This window comes from Prionailurus bengalensis, chromosome F2 (assembly GCF_016509475.1).
Source record: "Prionailurus bengalensis isolate Pbe53 chromosome F2, Fcat_Pben_1.1_paternal_pri, whole genome shotgun sequence".
Lineage (NCBI taxonomy): Eukaryota > Metazoa > Chordata > Mammalia > Carnivora > Felidae > Prionailurus > Prionailurus bengalensis.
In genome coordinates this window covers 72,113,048-72,136,068 of record NC_057353.1, presented here as the reverse complement: position 1 = coordinate 72,136,068, position 23,021 = coordinate 72,113,048, and the positions used below count along the sequence as shown (strand labels likewise).

At 39.5% G+C, this 23,021-nt stretch overlaps 1 protein-coding gene and 1 non-coding gene across 12 annotated transcripts in view; both read left to right on the top strand.

Annotated features, from left to right (window-relative positions):
• CYRIB (CYFIP related Rac1 interactor B) overlaps positions 1 to 23,021 on the top strand; it is a 148,375-nt gene that overhangs the window by 71,139 nt on the left and 54,215 nt on the right. The gene's annotated exons all lie outside the window — the stretch shown is intronic.
• LOC122496134 lies at positions 4,099 to 4,303 on the top strand. The gene has a single exon (XR_006300684.1). It is a non-coding gene; the product is annotated as a small nucleolar RNA SNORA73 family (small nucleolar RNA).

Sequence of the window (23,021 nt, the reverse complement as noted above, 5' to 3'; positions counted from 1 at the left end):
TGAGCCACCCAGGCGCCCGTAGCAGTAAGATTTCTTAACTCATAGTTAGGATTGCATTTCTTTGGCAGAGCAATTTTGTTAGATAACTTTTTTTTTTTCAATTCCTTAAAACTTTTAACAGTTATGTAGCTGCTCCAGAGGAAACTCTTGCTTCATAAGATGTTGGCTTTATAGTATGAATTCTAGATCGTTTGATAATTGAGGAGAGGCTAGATTTTTCTCTCCTAAGAAACTGGTTCAGCCAAGGGAGACATGATTAGTAAATTCATTCTAGTTGCCCTGGCAAAAATATAATTGCAGATTCTAAGATTAAGCAAATATAGTTTACATAGATTACAGGTGATATTTAACAAAATCAAACTTATGGTGTCCCATTTTTCTGAGCTTTCCCCAAATATGGGTTAAAAATATGTTACATAGTGTCACTCGGGATTATTTAACTCATATTTGGAATGATCATTTACCATAGTAAGTAATTGGGGAGTACAGAGGGATGTTTCTATCATCTTACTCCTGGTTTCCTTAGTGAAAATACTGACTGGACTGTCACTTGAATGAGGTTACTTAAATTATTAAGTATTGATGCACTCAACTTATAGAGCCTATAATTTGCTCTTTCACTATTTAAGGAAAACAAAATTATAATATTTGGAAATATTTAATTATGTTGTTAGTGGCATTCCCACTATTTTTATCTCTCCTTTTCTATTACTGTGTCAGAATTTAGACTGATGCTCAGTAGATATTCAAATGTTTTGAATAATTGAAAGAATGGCAAGGTCAAAGAGTTTTTGATTATAACATCATTTTGTAATTATGTGGCAAAAGGTTTGGGAAAAATGTTGATTGGTCTCAGCTGCAGTGTTCTCAAGTATTTCGAGGATTGCTATATTTGATTACTTAAACTGCCTTGGGATCTTTGGGAAAAAAGTACAGTAGACATATATTTTGTGTTATGCTTTAGTCCACTGAGTGGATTGTTCATTTAGAATGGTTATTTGACTCATGTGTCTTGTCAGTATTCATGAGCAATGAATTCAGATAACATTTTGTGCACTTACAATCAGCATAAAAATTCTTGGGTGTGTAAGCTTATCCTATATTATGATCAGTTTCCTAAAATTAAGTTAATTTTTCAAGAGCTATTTTTTCAGGTGGCAGAAATGGAAGGTATCTTAAGTACTGTGACAGTGGTTATGTAATGTTTCAGTGATAGTGATAATGTTAGTAGTAACTAACACATAGCGTTTACTGCTTGCCAGGTTGAGTTCTAAGACATTCAGTCTTTACAACAACCCTGTTAGGGTTGTTCGTATTCCCATGTCACAGACTAGGAAGCTGAGGTTACACTAAAGTGACACAGCTACTTACTGATAGAACTTGGTGTTGGCTCTTTAATTATTATGCTGTAATAGTGAACGCTTACTGTATGCCAAGTTTTTTATATACATTAAGGTAGTTTTATGACAACTGCATGGTATATGTTAATTCCTAATTAACACTAGGAATGTCAGGCTCAGAGAGCTTAGGTATCTTGTCCAAGTATGCTCCCAAGTAGGGTGAGGAAGGCTGGCATAAACCCAGGCCTCTATGATTTAGTCTTTACTAAAATTTGGTTTCGAAGTACTAGTTTGAGGTCCTGTATTTTATATTACATACTTAGAAGGCATACTTAAAACAGCCAATCTAAAGGCTTTTTCAGCTGACACACAGGATGGAAAATGTTCACTTCTTCTCTGCTGTCTTGTGAGCATGTGCAGGATTATGATTTCCTGTTAACTAGCTGTAGGTTCACTCGTTTCCCACTCATGTAAATATATTGGAATGCAAATGAGTGACATTTGTAAAACTTTTCAAACAAGGAAGTCATTCTTAGAACGTTGGTTCTTTAAATATACACATTTCTTGTGACACATCCCACGTCCTGATTGTGGTACCATGGGTGAGAATGGCTTTTTTCAAAGATGTTGGGTGATTTTGTTTAAGTGAAGACCTAATGCAAAGATACATTTTTGTAGCTATTTATTTTGAAAAGATGCTGTTCAGTGTACTATTGTATGCAACACTGTGAAGTTTTTAATCCTGTGCATTTATTTTCTGCCATGCAAGTAATCTCTACTTGATATATTCTAGTTGGTACATTTTGTCTGGTATTGTGTTAAGTTTAGACTGATAAAGATACTCTTCACTGTGCTTAGAATAATACTTCTTCCAATCAAAAATTGGCATGTTCTTAGATAATTCACTTTACATTGAATACTTATTTAGGTCAATTTTAGGACACACTTGCTATGAAAAGAGTTATATATTCCTAGATATAATTATTTGGCAATTATTTATGTCATTTCTCAGTGTGTGAGAGGAATAGAGAATTTGAAGGCACTAATTTAGATGAAATCTGTGATTTAATAGGTCTTGAAGTGATTTTTTTTTTTTTTTTAAGAGAGAATGTGAGTGGGGAAGAGGAGGGGCAGGGGGAGAGAAAGTGAATCTTTTTTTTTTTTATTAAAAAAAATTTTTTTTTTTCAACGTTTATTTATTTTTGGGACAGAGAGAGACAGCATGAACGGGGGAGGGGCAGAGAGAGAGGGAGACACAGAATCGGAAATAGGCTCCAGGCTCCGAGCCATCAGCCCAGAGCCTGACGCGGGGCTTGAACTCACAGACCGTGAGATCGTGACCTGGCTGAAGTCGGACGCTTAACCGACTGCGCCACCCAGGCGCCCCTGAGAGAAAGTGAATCTTAAGCAGACTCCATTCTCAGCACAGAGCCCAACGTGGGACTGGATCCCTGAGATAATGATCTGATCCGAAACCAAGAGTTAGACGCTCAACCAATTGAGCCACCCAGGCGCCCCTCATATGACATTCTTAATTTAATTTCAGTGCAATGTGATAGGGAGGGCAGAATATAATTTTATTAAAATAATGTATTTTTAAGCTGAATGGTCATTTAAAAACCTGTTTTTGATAATGTATTTTTTTTGACAGCTAGCACAGTACTTAGTATAGGATTGTTATTAATCACCCGAATACATTTTAAAAAATTTTTAATGTTTATTTATTTTTGAGAGAGAGCATGCGCATGCACTCACGTGCAAGCATGGGAGGGGTAGAGAGAGGGAGACACAGAATCTGAAGCAGTCTCCAGGCTCTGAGTTGTTAGCACAGAACCTGACACGGGGCTCGAACCCATGGACCGTGAGATCATGACCTGAGCTGAAGTTGGACGCTTAAATGACTTGAGCCGCCCAGGTGTCCCTAATCACCTGAATACTTAATGAGCACCTAAGCAGGGTTATATTAACAGTGAATAAATATTAGTGGTCTCTCCTTAGAGTAGAAGATAGAGAAAAATAGACAATATGAATTCACTGCTATTTGTTCCATAGGTACCTCGTCTTATGAGTCTTAAAAGCCCATGTTGTAATGCTATCTGAATTAAAACCTGCAAAGTGGACCATTAGTCAGTCAGGCTAAAGGAAGAATGCATGGGCATAAGACGGAGAAGCAAAAGCTTGGAGATAAGAGAGGTCAGGTACATTTTAGAAATGGATACTGGTTTTGTATGATGTAAAGGAGGGGTGGGTAAGAGGTACATAATAGGTAAACTGTAAGGCTGGCTGCGTGAGTCATGTTAACAAGTTTAGGTCAGTTTGGACTGAAGGCTATGGGGGAAACCATTATAGGATTTTAAGGGGGAGAGAGTGAAATACTCAGCCTGTTCTGACAGCTTCTGGAGAATGGATTGAAGGTGAAGTAAGATTGAGTACAGGTAGGCAAGTTAAGGGGCTGTTGCCAAAGTCCAGGAAAGAATTGATAGTGCTCAGTATTTGAGTGTTGACAGTGGAGCAGTGGTGTTAAATCCATAAGATTTGATGATTTACTGGATGTAGGCTCTGTAGAGGCTGTAACTTTGCTTCTGGTGGTAGAGTAGGTGATAAATTTTCCCCAGAGGTCTTGTTACTATTTCATGTAAAATTGAGATGCTCCTGGGGCTAAGACAAAGCCAGATGCCTTCTCAAAGACGCATTTTGAGTTGACTCTCTCCACATTGTTTGTCATGGAGTTGACCTGTCCCCAAGTAGGAATATAGGACCCACGTGGGTACTCCCAGGAGGTCACTCTCCCTGGGCTCTGTCCAGGTGGCATAGCCAAGCACAGGGCTTTGCCCCATGACATAGAGTCCCTTTCTGCGATGCTGGTAATGAGGCCAGGCCTTGAGTCTGCGCCTGCATATTCCTGCAGCTTCTCAGAGTTCTGTGGACGATGACTGAGGAGACAAACCATACAGGAAACCGCTTTCAAAAGCACCCCCTGTCAGGCTCTAGGTTGATTGGAAGTAAAAGAAAAATATGCTTTTATCAGCTGCTGTTGTACTGGATTAAACTCTTACCTATCTTGTTTTGCAGTGATTGCTCAGGATTCCAAATAATTTGATTTGGGGAGAGAAGAGGAGCCTCACCTAACATTGACAGTTGATACTTCATGCTTTTGGGTCCTTTATTTGGCAGAGAGAGTTGGTAAAGTGAATGATCAGTGCTGTTTTTGTAAGATAAGTCTGGAGGTTTGAAAGCTTGGGCACATGTGACCCATTTTTAAAACTACCATTTAGAGTAAATCAAGGGGGATTAGTAGATTAGAAAACCAAAGCAGGAACATCAGGCTGGGGATCATGAGGTCTCCATGAATGACTCAGGCATTCAGTTTCCACAAGAGGCTAGTAGCGTGCTAACAATTACCTTAGAGAAGGAGTATGCCAGAGAGTTGTGTCAGGGAGGCGAAGAGTTCAGAACCCACAGGGGGACTTCCAGGGGGAGACTGTCTGCCTCCCTTTGTCAGAGGGTCTAAGCAGTAAAATCATAAGTTACAGAGACTTGTAAATAGAAACGGCCATTAGGGTTGTAGGGTCCCAAAGGCACTAGCATTTTTCTACATGCAGCCCTTCCTGATTGGGAGAATCCCCTCTGGCACTTACAGGTTGGGCAAGTACAAGCATATAACACACCAATTCTTATTATATGTTGGATTGTAGAGGCAGCAACAATAGGACATTGAACTTGCCCAAAGAGCCCTACCCCTACATGATACTGATTTTTCTTCCCATCTGTATGTAAATCCTGCCCAAACCCTTTTAATTGAATCTGGATGTTCCCTCCTCTCATGGGACGAGGTAGGTTGGTGATGACATGGGTTCCTATATCTAAAAGAACCTTAAAACTTTGAGTCTGTCTCTGCAGTTCCTTATAGGGGTATAGGCAGCCCAATAGGGGTATTTATGGCCTTCAGGTTTTTTGGGGCATCAGAGAGACCTCAACTCCATCCTTTATCATTTTTTTCTGTAAAGCAGAAGAGTTTGGGGGTGGAGGTAGAGTGGGATAGAGATGGGAGCATGGAGGGAGAGAGAAGCTGTCTGTACCACAAATCAAAGCTTTGTGTTCACTTTTGGTCATTCCCTTGTAGTTCAAAGGAACTTCTCATATTTTTGGTGCACCTAAAACTCCATATTGGCAGCAAGGCCATCGTTACTTACATAACGTATTTTAGTTTTGGGGATTCCTTGGCTCAGCAGTCACAGCCACATTGCCTTTCACCTGGAGACAGGGCTTGTTGCCGCATTGTCTTGCCACATCCTTTCCTCTGCCAGCCCGGAGGAGAATGAACAAACACCATTTGGGTGGGTGATTTCAGTTCCACTTCTCCCTGCTCAGTTTCTAAACATTAGTCCAACTCCTATTCATTAATCGGTAGAGTAGTAGAGATCTGTATTCTCACCTTCTCCCCATCTACCACTAGGACCACGCTCAGATCCCAGGGTGTCTTCCCATTTCCTAGAACTCTGCCCTTGGTGGCCTTTATCCTCTCTCTTCTAGAAAGTCACGGATGGTTCTGTCAGCATCCTGTCCTTATTCCCAAAACTGTCCAGAACCATAATGGTCTGAAATCTTACCTTCTTGCAAGCTAGTAAGTTACCCTGCCACATTTTGATCGATGCTGGTATACCGAAAACAGACTCCTGTGGGAGAGACGAAGGACAGTTTGTTACCCATGAATAGGAGCGGTAGCCAGAGGTTCAGCATTTGTGCTGGTTTCCTGATGCTCAGGTAATACTTGCACACGTAGTGGGTTACATAATCAGAGAGAAGCCCTGAGTTTAGGGAACCCAAGGGTATTGTAATGAGCAGCAGTCATGCCTGCCCTTTGCTCTAGAGGGATACATTGTATTTATTATACTGGACAGTAAGCATGCCTGTCTTTTGCTCCAGAGGTTAACATTTATCTTTATCTTTCAAGGCTGTTTGAAAATATAGTCCAGAGCAAAGGGCAGTGGGTCAGTGTTGCTCTGCTTACAGAACATTAAAAAAATTGTCTGGAGAATTGTTTTTCAACATATGTAAATTATACGTCAATAAATCTGACTTAAGAAAGTACCTGGCATGTGGTAAGAACACGGTACGTGTTGTTATTGGTATTCTTGATCTGCATTTTGAGGCAAACGTATGATGACCTTGGTGGAATTTTGAGATGCATGTTCTCCAAGGTAAGTTGATAACTAATAACATTTACTCAAAAAGGAATGACTAACGTGTCCAGACATCTTTTGATTTGAAAAAAATCAGATGTGTGTGTGTGTGTGTTTTTAAGCATTTTATTTATTTATTTTGAGAGAGAGGGAGCAAGAGCAAAACAGGGGAGGGGCAGAGAGAGAGTGAGTTCCAAGCAGGCTCTGCACTGTCAGTGCAAAGCCTGATGCAGGGCTCTTGTCTCACGTGAGATGATGGCCTGAGCCGTGATCAGGAGTTGGACGCTTAACCAACTGTGCCACCCAGGAGCCCCCATACGTGTTTTTTTCTTTAAGAATTTCAGGGACATTACATTAAAGTGAAATGTGAGAAAACCGTCTTGTGTTGCAAGGTATGAGATTACTTTGCTTTTGTTTATATCATACTGCAGTTCTTGCCTTAAAATTCTGGAAAATTGTAACAGAAGTGTCAAGCACATTTTTAACAAGGCTTTTTTATTTTTATTATTATTTTTTTAATGTTTATTTCTGAGAGAGAAACAGAGAGACAGAGCACAAGTGAGGGAGGGGCAGAGGGAGAGACACACAGAATCCGAAGCAGGCTCCAGGCTCTGAGCTGTCAGCACAGAGCCCGATGCGGGACTTGAACTCATAAGCTGTACAATCATGACCTGAGCCAAAGTTGGATGCTTAACCAGCTGAGCCACCGAGGCGCTCCACGATCTAAAGGCATCTTTTCCTTTAGATCTTGGGACAATATAGATTTAGGGAAGTTAAGAGAAGCTAGCATAGTTGGAGGGAAGTTTAAACTTTGAATTTGTCATTTTTTTAAATGGAGGTTGAGCTTCATTTTATCAATTGGCATTTTCTAACTCCTTTCCAGTTTATTTTCTATAAACAAACATTTAAACAGTATTCTTTTAAAAGCTAACATGTTGGGGGCACCTGGGTGGCTCAGTCGGTTAAGCGTCGGACTTCAGCTCAGGTCGTGATCTCACAGTCCGTGAGTTCGAGCCCTGCGTCGGGCTCTGTGCTGACAGCTCTCTCTGCCCCGCCTGCTCATGCTCTGTCTCTCTCTGTCTCAGATATAAATAAAAACATTAAAAAAATGTTTTTTAAAAGCTAACATGTTGAACATTGTTACATTTAAACTGGTTTTGACTTAAATATTTAATATGTTCTGGTATTATGTAAATATTATTTACCAAGTTTTCTAAAATACAGAAAAGTCAGCTTCATTTATTCTATTCTTTCGGGTTAGAGTGTACTTGAATGTACAGAGCTCGACGTGTAAGGTAATCTTCTAGCTATAGTGGCACTACTTCTGAGTTACTAGTGAGTAAAAGGTTGATGTCTGGGAATCTAGGGCTGAAGCATTTTGGAAATACTCTTCAGTAAGTGGGACTTCCTCCATTACAATGTGAATATAGTTAAACCTAAGCTTTTCCTTTTTATTTATAGAACAGCACGTTCGTTGAAGCAGTAGTCAAAATATGTAGCCTGGGGTTGGCAACCCTTTGAAATGGGTGTGCCAAAAGTTCCATCATAGTCTGTGCCATGGTGACAACTGGCCAGTGTTCTCTCTTTGGTATGTGTCACTGGCCCCTTCTTACTAGTCCATTAGCATATTAAAAGTTCATTTAAGAACTTTGTTTTAGCTGATCTTCGGTGTTCCTTATCGGCAACTTTTAAAAATTGTATATGTTTTATTAAAATCAAATTTATTTCTTTTAAACCATTCCGAGTTTGCCTGGTTTGGGTAGGTTGATAGCTTATGCTTTTAAATAATTCAAAACAGTATTTAAACACTTCAGAATTCTTCCTACTTGAGGTATACAAGCAGAACTTTTAGTGAGGTTCTTTCACTAGGATCTTGTTTGGGTCTCACAGGAAGAGATGAGTGAACATTTTTTTAGAAGCGTAACTGCTTTACAGTGTTATAGGAAACCGTCTTCAAGTCATAAAGTAGGGCTAAACAGGTGCTGGTAGACAGTTTATCCCAAGCAGTTACAAGTCACGTGATTTGCAAATATTTTTCTCCCAGTCTGTGCCTTGTCTTGTTATTTTCCTAACGGTATCTTTTGAGGTGCAAGGGTTTTGAACTTTCATGAGTCTGGTTTATCTTTTTCTTTCAAGGATCATACTTTTGGTGCTCTCTCTGGGAATTCTTTGCCCAACCCAAGGACATGAGATTTACGCCTTTGTTTTCTTCTAAATGTTTTGTATTTTATAGTTTTAGCTCCTGTGTTTGGGTCTGTGATCCATTTTTAATTAACTTTTGTATGTAGTATGAGGTAAATTTCTTAAGTTCATCTTTTTGTATATAGATACCCACTTGTCTCAACGCCATTTGTTGAAAAGACTATCCTTTCCTTCATTGAATTGCTTTGGTATCTTTGTTGATACTCATTTGACCCTAGATAGATGGGTTTATTTCTGGACTCACTTTTGTGTTTTATTGGTCTACATGTCTGTCCTTCTGCCAGTACCACATGTCTTGATTACTGTAGCTTTTCGTGCCGTGTTTTAATAACGCAAATAGCATTCTTTTCTTGTAAAAGTATATGTTCATTTATAAAAAAAAAAAAATGGAAACAAAATGGAAAAGTAGAAGAACAAAGCAAAAGTCACTAAGCAGTCACTGTTATGGTGAACATCTCTCCAGATATCTCGCACATGTATGCGTGTTGTATGAGTGCATGCACATCCTCCACAATTATACATAAAGGCACATCAGTATTTGCCCACACTCATTGTTCTCGTGTACTTTTTGAGTGAATACATTTATTGTCAGCTTTAAGAGAGAACTGATGATTTTTCTTTCTTTTAGGCACTTCTGTAATTCTGTGAGTTTTTACTGACATACACTTCTGAGAAGAGCAAAGATTCTTTCTTTGGGCTAAGAACTATGAGTGCTTTTTTTTACTTGGTAGCATGTTAATTGGAATTTATTTCTCACTTCATCTGTTGAAAGATGACTTTAAAACAAGTTTTTTAATGTGTGCTCTGTGAATGGATGGCAGATTATGTGTGAAACATTAATAAAATTAATCCCCAAATCCGGTTTTAAACATTTAAAGTTCCCATAAATCTGCTCTTGAACATTAGATTAACTTTTTGGCAGTTGTGGTTATGAGTGTGGAGCCAGTAAATATTATATGTGTGGTGATAGAGTTTTATTTGCAGTCATATGAGGACTACTCCCTGCTGCAAGTTTGTTTTTACCACGTTAATAAAGGAAGAGCACTCTTTGCTGTTTTGCACTTTGCGGATTCAATCTGTAGTCCTTGAGATCTTGAGATACTTTCAGTGGTCGTTGTGGAACTGTGGCCAAATCCTGAGACACTTTCCCATCTTGAGTGTATGTTGGATCCAATGGCCAGAAACTCCCCTGGCATTCACATGTTTCTTGCAGTATGCTTTATATATTTAAAGTCACGTTTAGAGATGTAACGTGTATAGGAGACTGTACAGATTATGCATAATAAAAAAATTTTTTTTAGCGTTTTATTTTATTTTTTGAGAGACAGAGAGAGAGCACGAGCAGGGGAGGGGCAGCGAGAGAGAGAGAGACACAGAATCCAAAGCAGGCTTCAGGCTCTGAGCTGTCAGCACAGAGCCCGACTCAGAGCTTGAACCCAGGAACGTGAGATCATTACCGTAGCTGAAGTCGGACACTCAACCTACTGAGCCACCCAGGTGCCCATACGTAATTTTAAAAGATTGAAGTTTAATCTCTGGCAGTGGGGGGCCATGTTAGGTTTTGAGTTTGGGGAGTGACAATGTCACAAGTTTCAGAAAGCTACCTTTACATTGGCTTAGTGGAAATTTGGTGTTTGAAAAGGGCACACCGAAATTGTGTGGGAAACTGGATTGTTCGATGAAATTATATAAATGAGGGGTTTGGGGACAGGATTTTGAAAAGAAAACTTGAAATAAGAAATTTTCAATTGACAAATGGACTCTTTACAGAAAGGAAAGCAGCGCACTTGAGTGTTAACTGTGGCTAATAACTATGTGGTGGGATTATGGATTTTTCTTCCTCCTTTTTGTGGAAAACTTAGTAAAGTGCTAAATATGTCAGGTAATATGTTGAAATGGAGCTCTTTTTTTCTGAGTTTGGCCCTCGGTCAGTAGGTACACATTTTTAAAGAGAGTTATAAGGATACCATGCAGGTCTTGCCAAATAAAGAGCAGGAAAATGGGTTTGGGACTTGTTGTACCTACCCCATCTGTTAGTGTAAAGATTCAAGAAGTTGGAAATTAGAATAGTTTTTGAACAAGGTTGTTGGAAATTGGAAAATTGTTTGTAAACCAAATTGTTAGTGTGCTAGGATTTTTTTTTAAAATATTTTTTAAATGTTTAGTTTGAGAGAGTGAGTGTGGGGGAGAGGGAGAGAGAGAATCTGATCCGAGCTGTCAGTGCAGCGCCTGTGGGGCCTGTGGGGCTCCATCCCACAAACCGAGGGATTATGACCTGAGCTGAAATCAAGAGGCAGACGCTTAGCCAGCTGAGCCACCCAGCTGGCCCTGTGCTAGGAGTTTCTTCTAACTTCCCCCCTCCCTTCTTGGTGTGCTCCCCCTCAAGTACAGAAGCTTTCTGGTAACTATTTGGATGGCTTAATATGTAACTCTGCAGTTCAGGGGAGACAGCGGATATATGTTTGTCTCACTGTGCCCTAATGAAAGATAAGCTATCGGTGCTGGTGGCACAGCAAAGCGAGGTTACTGTATGGGTGTTCGGCCCATCCTCCCAGAGTTCTTTGGGAGTGGGGGAAGGTGCGTATTTCCTACAGACCGGATGAGGGCTGCTAGGGAGGGGAAGCTCATAGGATTGGGGCGGTGTGAGGCAGAGAGGGAGGAAGAAGTGGCTGGATTCCCGCAGGAGCCGCATTATCCCGCATCAGGGTATTACAGTGAGGGATTCCCAGTGCCGGAGTGGGTGAGAGCTTCCGTGGGACTCCTGAAAGCATTCTCTCAGTAGATCAGTTTTAAATACTTTTTGAGCTGAGTGTGCCCATGCCGTCTAGTGACACTTAACTGCTACCCCAGGGTTAGGAGAGTGGAAGGGAGGGCCTGTAATGCCTGGGGGTAGCCAGCTGCAGGCCCAGCTGGGACGGGGCAGAAGCTGTAGCATTGGAAGAAAAATGTTGATAATTACACTAAACTGGGTCTGTCAATTTCTAAATTCTGACAGTTTTTATAACTCAAAAATGACCAGAGTCATAGGCTTGCCTAAATAAAAGCTCAGGGACATTGAACTGTCACCACAGAATAAAGGACAGAGGTAGATAAAAAGTTGCTTTATGGTTACATCCCACAGGTTCTGCTTGTTCAGGGTGATGGCTACAGTTGTTTTTTGTAATAAAGAAAACTATCAATGAAAACAAATTTTTACAGGAAGAATGTTCCCATTGAGGCATTTTATTGTGGATAAAATGTCATTATCTTTGGGACCAGGCAGATCTGTGCTTGAGTCACGTCAGCCCTTATTAGCACTGACATAAGGTAAGTAAATCAGCTTTTGAGGTTCGTTTTCCTCCTTTCCTTTTTTTTTTTTTTTTTTTTTTTTTTTTTAAGTTTATTTACTTTGAGTGGGGGGAGAAGGAGAGAGCATCTCAAGCAGCCTCCTCTCATCAGCACGGAGCCCAGTGCGGGGCTCGATTCCACAACTCTGAGATCATGGACTGAGCCACCTAGGCACACCCGTCATTTACTTTTTGTGGAAAGGGTAACATCATCTGTTTTTGATTGTTATATGAAAAAATTATGGTCTCTAGCAAAATGCCTGGTACAGAGTAGGTTTCGCAAATATTGATAACCCCTTTCCCTCCTTACTATAGTGCTGCTTTCTGAAGTTCTAAATACATTCTTACTCTCCTTAATATCTGCTTTGCTTCTTCTAAATGTATTCCTTCAAAATATCAAATGGATTAAGGGATTTAGTATGACGACAGGCTACTATCCAGGATGTAAGAAATGTTGATTTTTAGTATAACTGAAAATTCCACTTTTGATTTGGAACATGAAATATTTTCATAAAGAATGAAAAGTAATTTTACCTGTTTTTCAGTAAGGAAAGCATATGAATTAGGGATCTAAAGAAAAGGTAGGCCCAGGTAGAGAATCTATGCAGTACTGTTCTTGGAGCACTTTTAGAATGTATAACACGAAAAAAGGTGTTTTATTGCAGAAAGAACACTTTGTAAAAATCAGTTATCACTTTAGTGTTGTTTTTTTTTTTCCTCAAAATGTGTTTCATTGTTCTTTTTCTGGGAAGTTTTTTTTAACAGTTCTTTATTAGACTGATAACATTTTAAAGTGATCTTAGTATTTTGTCTTCTTTCTGAATGTTCTACCTTTTTAATGTTCAAATTTTATACTGTGAAACTTAAACTTTTAATAAATTTTAAGGTGCCTCTTAAAAGTCTCAAAAATGATTTCTGTAATCTTTAATTTCAGAGTGTCTTTATTGTTTATATTCAGAGCCCCAAGTTACATTTGTAACATAGTTAAGTTTTGCTTATTTGTAGGAATGACTTTAAATTAGGAAAGAAATTATGGTTAGCTTTCTATAGGAGTCCAGAATATTCTTTAGAATTCATTCAAGAATCTTTGGTTAAAAGTTTGAGGCAGTTACAAGTTAATTTGGATGGAAGAGGAGTTTATTGCATGATGGCAGGTAGCTCACAGAATTGGTGGTGGTGGAGAGATTAGAAATTAGATTAGAGGTTCAGAAAGTGAGCAGTAACCACAGGAGGGCAAGCAGCAGGAACATAGAGCCCAGATTATGTTGCAGTCACAGTCTGGTTAGGACAATGTGGCCCTGGTCTCTTGTTGCTGTTCCTCTGAATGATTTCTCAAGTATCTCTGGTCTTTGGATTGCGCTCTCCAGATGGGAAGTGGTGGGGGTACAGGGAGGGGCAGTTTTTGTGGGCTGACCTTCCCTGACCTCCACGCTTGTGCTCCATTGACCCTCTCATCATATTTTCATTTGGAGGCCCTTTGCTTGGCAAATTTAACATGGCCCAAACTGAATGCCTAGTTTGGAGACATTTTAAGTTGTTGATTTGCTTTCTCTTCTTGTGTTTGCAGTGTTTTGAGAATAATACACTCAAATACACTGTTCTAAACATGTTAGCACCAAATAGTATGTGTGCATGTAAACAGTGATTTCAGGAAATGACAGTTCCTTCTTATTACATAGAAGACAACATGAGGCAATATACATACATACGTATGCCAAAATTTGGAAATACTGAATGTTTTCCACTTGATTATCTCTGCAAAACCTCTAAAAGTTAGGAAAGCCAGTTCCATTAAAGGATTACCAGCTCTTTTGAGAGAAATAGATAAGGTTAACCTGTGTGATGTGATGCTTTTGTAGTTGTGTGTCTTGATGTTTTATCTGTTGAACCCATTAGATAACCTGTGGCCATTAGTGGCCATTTCATTCTTAGGAGGAAAGCCTGTAAGATATGGAAGGCTGTTTTCAAAAAGTGAAGAGGGATGCCTGGGCGGCTCATTTGGTTAAGTGTCCAGCTCTTGTTTTTGGCTCAGGTTATGATCTCACGGTTGGTGAGTTTGAGCCCTGTGTCAGGCTTTGTGCTGACAGTGCAGAGCCTGCTTGGGATGCTCTCTCTCCCTCTCTCTCTGCCCCTCCCCTGTTCTCACTCACTCTCTCTTAAAAATAAATAGATAAACATTTAAAAAAAGCGGAGATAACTCCCCCCACCATTTCATCCCAGGAAGTGTAGGGTGTAGCATGTTGGACTGTGTCTTTTTAAGATGCGGCTTTAACACGTACATCTATAGTTTTCGATCAGTAAAGAGTTATAGTACATGTTCTTTTTTGAAAATGTTTTCCTGTCATCTGGTTTGTAAATTTAGGCTCGAGTAGTGAAAATCTGGAATTATCTAAACTTCAATAAAGAAATAAAAGAAGAGCAAACAGGTCAAGGTTCAGACATGCACAGCATACGGAATGGTACTTGTTGAAAAAATTGCTGTGTGTGTGTTTAGTCAAACTGGAAGGTCTTACCCATTGTTCTGTAGAAGTCTTGACATTGCATCAGTCTTGGTTTAGCAAAGCCTCTTTCTTAAGGATTTTAGTGTTCATCTATTAGGAGCCCCTTGTTAACAATCAGGTAGATAGTGCTTAAAAGGTCTCTTTCAGGAGGAGAGAATATTCCCTTTTCTAGATTAGTGGATATGCTCATACTTAAAAAATTTTTTTTACTTAATTTAAAGCTTACTGAATTTAAGGAATGTCTTTGAAAGTTGTTAGCGGTGGTGTTTGTTGTTGTTGTTGTTTTATTTTGTTTTTAAACATACCAGGCCAACTCAAACATCATTGCTTTCTCTGAGACTGTGCCCTAGGGATAAGTCCATTACTCCCCCATTTTCCCATTGCAGTTTATCCACAGAACTTCAGTTCTCTAGCATTTTACTTAGTTACACTGTATTGTAGTAAGTTTTTTGTATGCCTTCTCACAGACAATGAGCTTCTGGGGAGTAGGTTGTAGTTTATTCGGCATTTTATACTCTGCACTGCATACCGTATCTGACCTTTTGGTGGTCTTCTACTAATCTTCATTGAATCGCCATTAGGAAGCAATTCACATAAGATTGTGGCAAAGCATTTTTAATAGTCTTTTAAAAATCTATTATTTGATGGTTACCAAGACAGATAGCTGTGCAGTAATATCCCATATCAGATGCACAGTATCTCCCCCGGAGATACTAGATCTCCAGATACCAGTTATCTGTTTGCTGCAGTTACTTTGTCAGCTTGGAAAAACCATTATCTATAAAACCATGGTGGACACATTAGTCTATTTTATTTAAAGTCTCATTATTGCTTTAATTTTAATAGGACAAGTTGCACATTTTTCTAAATTTTTGTCAGTTGCATAGCACCTGTATATAAACCATTCTTTATCACTCACTTTCCCAAACAAATCCTTTTAGCGGGGTGGCCAATCTTGTGGGACTATAACTCTAAACTAGTCGTGTTTACAGCAGGCTCCTTACATCTCTTATCATGTTGTTTGCTAAATCACTCATCCATTCATTCAGCATATACGCACAGGTTCCAGTGTGTATATGTTTCCAGTGTTCCAGTGTTCCAGATTCCAGTGTTTCCAACATTGTGCTCAGTGCAGGGTATATGATAGCAACGAGTGGGCTGTGATAACTGCTTTCAGTCCTGGGAAAGAGCCATTTTGATGAATACAACGATGTGTTATGGGTCCCATTTGAACTTAACCCACACTTGGGATATACTCTTCTCTCAACTCACACTGTCCTCTTCTCTAAATTTCTATTATAATTGTAGACTGTAATGATAATATAATGTGGACGGAACTAGTATGGTCTTGGTACTTTTTAGACATGCAAGTATTGTTTCCATAGGAAGTCATTAACCTTTTTCAGGATAAAGATTGTCTTATTACTTTGTATCATAAGCACTGCTGGAAATATAATAAAAATTTTAATAATGTGGGATTAACACAGGAACTCATACTCTGGTGTTCTTAAACTGGGCCCTTAGAACTACAGGGATGGTGGGGCGCCTGGATGGCTCAGTTGGTTAAGTGTCTGACTCTCGATCACAGCTCAGGTCTTTATCTCAGGGTCGTGAGGGAAAGCTCCACGCTGGGTGTGGAGCCTACTTTAAAAAAATTAAAAAATTAAAAAGAACTGCAAGGTTCGTAGTAACAGCACCTATGCAGAAGGAGTACGGTTGGCCTGATGTGACCAGGTAAGACCTGGCAAAAGAGGCAGACAGTGTTAAGAGGTGCCCCTCATTCTCTGTGTCTCTCAGTCTTAGGGGTAAGTTTGTTTGATTTTTTAAAAAGTTTTTTATTTAATCTCTACACCCAACATGGGGCTCAAGCTCACGACCCCGAGGTCAAGAGTTGTGTGCTCCAAGAGTTGTGTGAACCAGCCAGGCACTCGTTTAGGGGTGGGTATTTGCTTCCTTTCTGCAGATGAAGAAATTCAAGCTTTGAGAGACTTAAGATTCTTGCTCCAAGTTTAAACACTTATGGACTCTTTCTGTCAAAGTACATTATATATGGATGCATATTTTTACTTGGAAGATGCTTAAGTATTTGTTTTGGTTTTCCAACTCTCTGGAATTAGGAGAGCAGGGTATGACAGCCAGGCACAGAGTTTTTCTCCCTGAGGCTTAGAGGCCAGATGTGGATCAGGTCTGTAATGCTGGCCTGCTTGATGTCATGCTGCAGTAGCCTGAACTACAAAGTGCCCTGGCTTATATTATTTGTGCACAACAAAAGTTGTCTTTAAACCAGCCAGATTTTGCAAATTACTTCTGTAATTTTTAATGACGTATTAATAATTAAGAAATTTTAAGAGTGGGATGGGAGTATTTGATTTTATTAGTGGTTTCTAGTTTTCTTGTGTATATATTGGTTGGAATAGGCTTTTTACAAGTATTACATAGGTGATTCAAAATACAACTACAGTATCTGTATTTTGAAACGTGTGGTATGCAGTTTAGATGCAGCATGAGGACATGTTGCGCTTACAACATGCTGCGAGAGCGTTATCTCTGTTTTGGCACTTTAAGTTATTGCCGTTAAGCACTAGCTTATGTTATATATTTCCCCAGTAGAAAAAAATGGCAACTTAAGGTATGAACTTAGCTTTGGGACTTTGGGTCTCCCAACTTTGAACTTGTCTGTGTTTCTGTTGCTATCAGGTTTGTAGTTCAGAGGTATTCTGCGAAGTGCCATGACTGTAGAAAAGCACATGACTGGATGCACATTGTATTCTTTGCTCCCGTGTGTGTGTGTGTGTGTGTGTGTGTGTGTGTGTGTGTGTGTGTATTTTGTGTTGCATGTAATTAAAAGGGAGCAATTGCCTACTTCTTTTTTGTTGTATAGCTGGATAATAGGAGTGAACATTCTTTTTATGTCTTGACCACATTGTCATACTTCTGAGTTTGGATTTGCTTCCAACGTTTATCCATTGTATTCTCCATGTCTTGAAATATATCCAAGAATTCCTGTTTTTTTTTTTTTTTTCAACGTTTATTTATTTTTGGGACAGAGAGAGACAGAGCATGAACGGGGAAGGGGCAGAGAGAGAGGGAAACACAGAAACACAGAATCGGAAACAGGCTCCAGGCTCTGAGCCATCAGCCCAGAGCCCAACGCGGGGCTCGAACTCCCGGACCGCGAGATCGTGACCTGGCTGAAGTCGGACGCTTAACCGACTGCGCCACCCAGGCGCCCCCTTTTTTTTTTTTTTTTTTAAAGTAATCTCTATGCCCAACATGGGGCTTGAAATCACAACCCCAAGATCAAGAGTTGCATGCTCTGCTGACTGAGCCAGCCAGGTGCTCCCCCCTCAAATTCCTTTAATATAATTTTCTTCTCTGATGTTACTTCTTCTGGGGCATCTGCTTCCTTTTCATCATAACCACTTTCTTCATTCACGTTGGTAAGTTCACCTTCACAGAGTTCCTCTTACTGGCATGTCTAGTTTCTCTGATGGCAGCACTGTCCGCTTTCTTGCAACCAGCTCGCTCTTTGGCAGCTTCATTTATGTTCCCTTAGAGTTGGACTTCAGTGTTACCACTTCTGTGTTTTTGCTGCCCTTTTATCTTTGTTGGCAAATTCCCTCATTTGATTATTCATTTTGTAAAATGCGACGTGGATTTGTCAGCGGGAGACAAGGAGGCAGCACCGCTACAAGTGTTGCAGTCTGTGCATGATCTGAGTAATAGATGTTCAGTGAACAGTCACTGGTATTTATAAGAAATGATGTGGTTGGTCACTAATAATGATGTAAAAGATGGGAGAAAAGGATAAAACTATAAAGCATTCTGTATTTATAGGATCTTCATTTTCCATTACATTTTAAAGAGAGTAGATATTTAAAAAAAAATTTTTTTAACGTTTATTTTTGAGACAGAGAGAGACAGAGCATGAATGGGGGAGGGTCAGAGAGAAGGGGAGACACAGAATCTGAAACAGGCTCCAGGCTCTCAGCTGTCAGCACAGAGCCAGATGCGGGGCTCAAACTCATGGACTGCGAGGCCATGACCTGAGCCAAAGTCTGACGCCCAACCGACTGAGCCACCCAGGCGCCCCTAGAGAGTAGATATTTTAAAAATAGCATATGGGTATGGTTTATATGATGATGATGATGATAATTACAACGGCATGTTTTAAGTGCTAAACATACAGTAGTAATCATGGCGTAAGAAGACATAGAAGCCTGAGATTTGTATTTGGGTATTTGAGCTCTGGCGTGTCTCAGACAGGGATGCGCTCAAGTGTACTGCCCTTGAGATAGAACGTCAAAATGGATGGCTATATATTCTTGTAATTTGATGTTGAATAAGAGAAGTAGTGACCATGTTCAGTAAAACTGGCATTTCTGTTAATCTTTGCACGGTCTTTGACATTACTTTTCCTTTTTGCAAATAAGGGAAACTGACGCTTAGATGACTTAATGGAAATAAATGGAAATCTGAATCTACAAATAACAAAACAGATGCTCAGAGAACCTAATAATTAAGTGGAAACTCAACCCAGGTTTATCTTATTTTGGAACCAGTGCTCTAAACCATTTTGTTATATTTCCTTTTTATTATTGGGGAACATAAAGTTTTTTGTTCATGTGTTTACTGTTTTCTCGCTCTTATGAATTATCATGTTAATCATTTCCTCTCTTGATGTGATTTTTAATACATTTATATGAACATTAAACATTAAATTATTTTGAATTTCCTTAATTTATAATTTTTGTATGATTTGACTCTGTCTTTCCAAATTCTCATCCAAAGATAAGCAAGGCATTATTTTTGAGGATTTTTTTTTGAGATTTAGTTTTGAGAAATTAAACTCTAACCCATCTAGAATGAATAGACTTAGAAGGTTGTATCTCAGTTTTTCATGGGATTGTTTCAGTACCATTTATTAAATAAAGTTTTCTTCATTGCCCTATGATGGTTACTTTATACATTCCTCATATGGAATATTCTCTTTGAACCTTCTACCTTCTTTTCCTGCTTGTCCAAATCCTGTTCATTTTTTAAAATCTGTCTTAGCTACTAGGGCTTCATAAAACCTTTCCTGATACCTGATTGCCATGCTTTACCCTTAGCTGAAATATCTTCTTTTAGTTGCCACAGCTCTGTATGTAGGTATTTTTCATGAAACCTCATTTTTACCTGGAAAGTTTCAATTGCTACAGTAAGAGTGGACAGACGCTTCTAGAGAGTGCAGTACATCTTTTTCATCATAGCATTTCCTTGGGTATTTATTTTGGGACTATATACAAATAGATTTTCTAGTAAATATTTGGAGTGGTTTTTTACATTTATATACAATTGGACCGTTGTGATTTCTCTGTTCTCTTCCTCTGACTATGTATCTGTGTGAGTTCCACACAATTTTAATTATTAATGTGTAAGACTGGTTTTTTTCTTGTTTTTTTTTTAAAAAAAAATTTATAAGCTTGCATGTTTCTTTTTTTCTTAAATGGATTTGGGATAACCTTTTCAGTTTCTTAAAACTTAGGTATTTGCCGGAATTCTCTACTAATGCATTTTCATAATATTGTCTGATCTGGAAATGTGGTCGATAGTCCCTTTAAATCAGTTTCTTTTTTTTTTTTTTTCTAAGATGGCTTTAAGATCGCTTTGCGTTATGTCAAGGGGAGCTTAAACAAATTAAATTGAATTCAATTTTATCATATACCCAAACGAAGGAGGAACAGTGCAGGTTGCATAACCAGTTAGACTTAAGTATCATCATTTGAAATGCTGCAAAGCTGTAAATGTGGTTGACAGAATGCTCTGAAGTCATAGCTTTTATGTTTTGCTGGAGGCAAAGGAATTTTAACACTTGGTTGAAGAACGTCTATGTTTGCGGATTTTAGATGCCTGGATTATCTCATTACATAGCATCAAATATTCATTATTTATGAGGTGACATTTGATTTCTAAGGGTAAAAACAATTACAAGTGTTTTCTTATTTCTTGATTTATTAAGAGACAGGATGAATAGATTTTTTCCTAGTGGTTTTATGCAAGTGGCACTGGTTTTTCTGCTCTGGTTTATGAAATGGCCAGCCAAGCCACTTGTTTTGTTTATTTCTGGGTGGCTTCGGTCTGCCTTAGGGAAGTAAGTTTGTTTTTGGCAGAAAAAGCAAAAATGTGTTTATTCATTCCATTTGTAGTAACATTGATCCGAGAGGAGCTTTTGAGGAAAACCAGAATGGTTCGGCTTTGAACATAAATAGCTCCCATTCATCTCTTAACTGATAGGAAAAAATAAAAGATTAGGATTAATAATGTATAAATTACAGACAAGTCCTAGAGCACAAGTTGCAAACTGATGGTTCATCAACCAGATGGAGCCCTCAGACTGTTTCTTCAGGCCTACTGATGATTTCTAAAGCTTAATTGGGTGATACCATCTAAGACTTGTTTTATGTGAATATCCAGCACCAGATCACCTGCATTTTTAGCATGGCATGTTAATAGCCATGGCACCCCTGAGATTAAGTATAGACATTTGTTTGCTTCTGATGTTCCTGTAGCCAACTCCAAACTCATTTAACTTTGCAGCCCTTGTTCTGGAGGCTCTTGGATTGAGAAGTAATAGCAGGTAGACTTAAGGCTGCTCATGCAGCAGAACCCTCAACTTTGAGTTAATAGGAGCTGGAATAGTAGGTGTGAAGATTTTAAGTAACGAGAGGGTTAGTGGCATGTGGGATGTGTGAGAGAAAGAAGTTGCAGAGGAAGCCAGGGTTTTTGCCTGAGCAACTGGAAGGATAGAGAAGCCATCAACTGAGTTGAGGGAGACAAAGTGGATGAGGTCTGGGGAGGGAAGCTGAGTAGTTTAGTGTCGATATGTTAAAGTTGGAGGTATCTGTTAAAACATCCTAGTGGAGATTTGAGTAGGCAGTCAGTGGCTATGAGAGTGTGGAGTTGGAGAGAAATATCTATACTGGATAAGTAAATTTGATATATGTAGTTGATACATAAAGCCATGAAGGAATGAAATCACAAAGGGAGTGGAGGACCCAGAACTGAGTCCTGGGCATGTCAGCATTGGGGGGTTTGAGAGAAGTTCAGCAACAGAGATTAAGAAAGCATCCATTGAGGTAGAATGAAAAGGAAAGGAGTATGGTGTCCCAAAAGACAAGTGTCCTGGTTTCATCCTAAAAGCAGAACCTGAGACAGGGACTTTTGAAGCAGATAATCTATTTGGGGACCTGTTAACAGGAAACAAGTTGGAGAAAGGGGGCAAGTGAAACAGAGGGGAAGGAAGGTCAGTGCAAGGGCACATTATTAACTGGTCACATCTGTGAGCCACTGGGACTTGAGCCTGAGGAAGTCCTTTGAGAAGACACGAAGAATATGCCTCTGCGTGCCAAGAAGGGGGGTGTTTACTACCAGATCCCATTCCCCAGTGGTCAGGGGTTGCCCATAGTGTGTTGGTGTTAACATCTTCACACTTCGTTTGCATGTCTCAGGATGGCTGAAAAGTTGCTGTAAGTCTGTCTTATAGCAGAGCCTGTGAGCAGAAAGTGAGCCCAGTGATACAGTTAAGGGGAGGTGCCTCGGAGTGAATATGTGAGGTAGTGCACAAGAGGTGTCCCATACAGCCATGTATCCTCCATTAAGCACTCGGCATTTAGTCCAGTCTCCTGCAGAGTTTTCAAGATGGTGGCTGGCCACAGCTTCTACATTAGACTTACAACAGGAGGGTTAGTGAATAATGTTCATTTTTGCAGTTCTCTACCACTCAATCTAGATTTGCCTTATCTTCAGCCAGTACTTCAACAGGTGGAAGCATTGTCCTGGTCCAGTGACTCAGACCTTCTTCTCCAAGGGATCAGTGCCTGTAGTTGCCTTAACCTTGTTGGGCTATAATTGTTGCAGCTGCTCATTTACAGTTATTACTGAGCACGGCAGCCCCAGTCGAACCCCCTAGGTTCTGGATAGATTCCCTCCTGTCCCCATGGTGTGGCAGCAGCCATAAGTTCTCATATCGTTAGGGTCACCTTACAGGACTTCCCACTATGGTAACTCTTTCCTTAGCATGCTGGTCCAGTAAGGAATCTAAGATAATCAGGTGATAGTTGCCCGAGAATTCTTCCTGTGTCTTCTGGCAGAAACTTCTTTTCAAGTCTCCTACTATCTGAATTTCTTAATCCAGTGGAGCTGAAGGTTGCCAATTGTACTTCCATCTGCTGGTTCCAGGACTTTTTTTTTTTTTTTTTTTAAATCTGTCACAGATACAGTACCACATTTCAGCCTTTAGTAGACAGTGTGTCAGATCATTTACCATCTTGGAAGGCAGTGTCCCAACCCCTCTAAATTTTACTAACCACATAGAAATTGTATGTTTGTTAAGTCCAGGACTCTGGTCATAGAATAAACAATTGGGGAAATAAGTGTTTACATTAAGGTGAGTAGTTACATTAGTCAAATGTGTCCCCCTACTCTGTG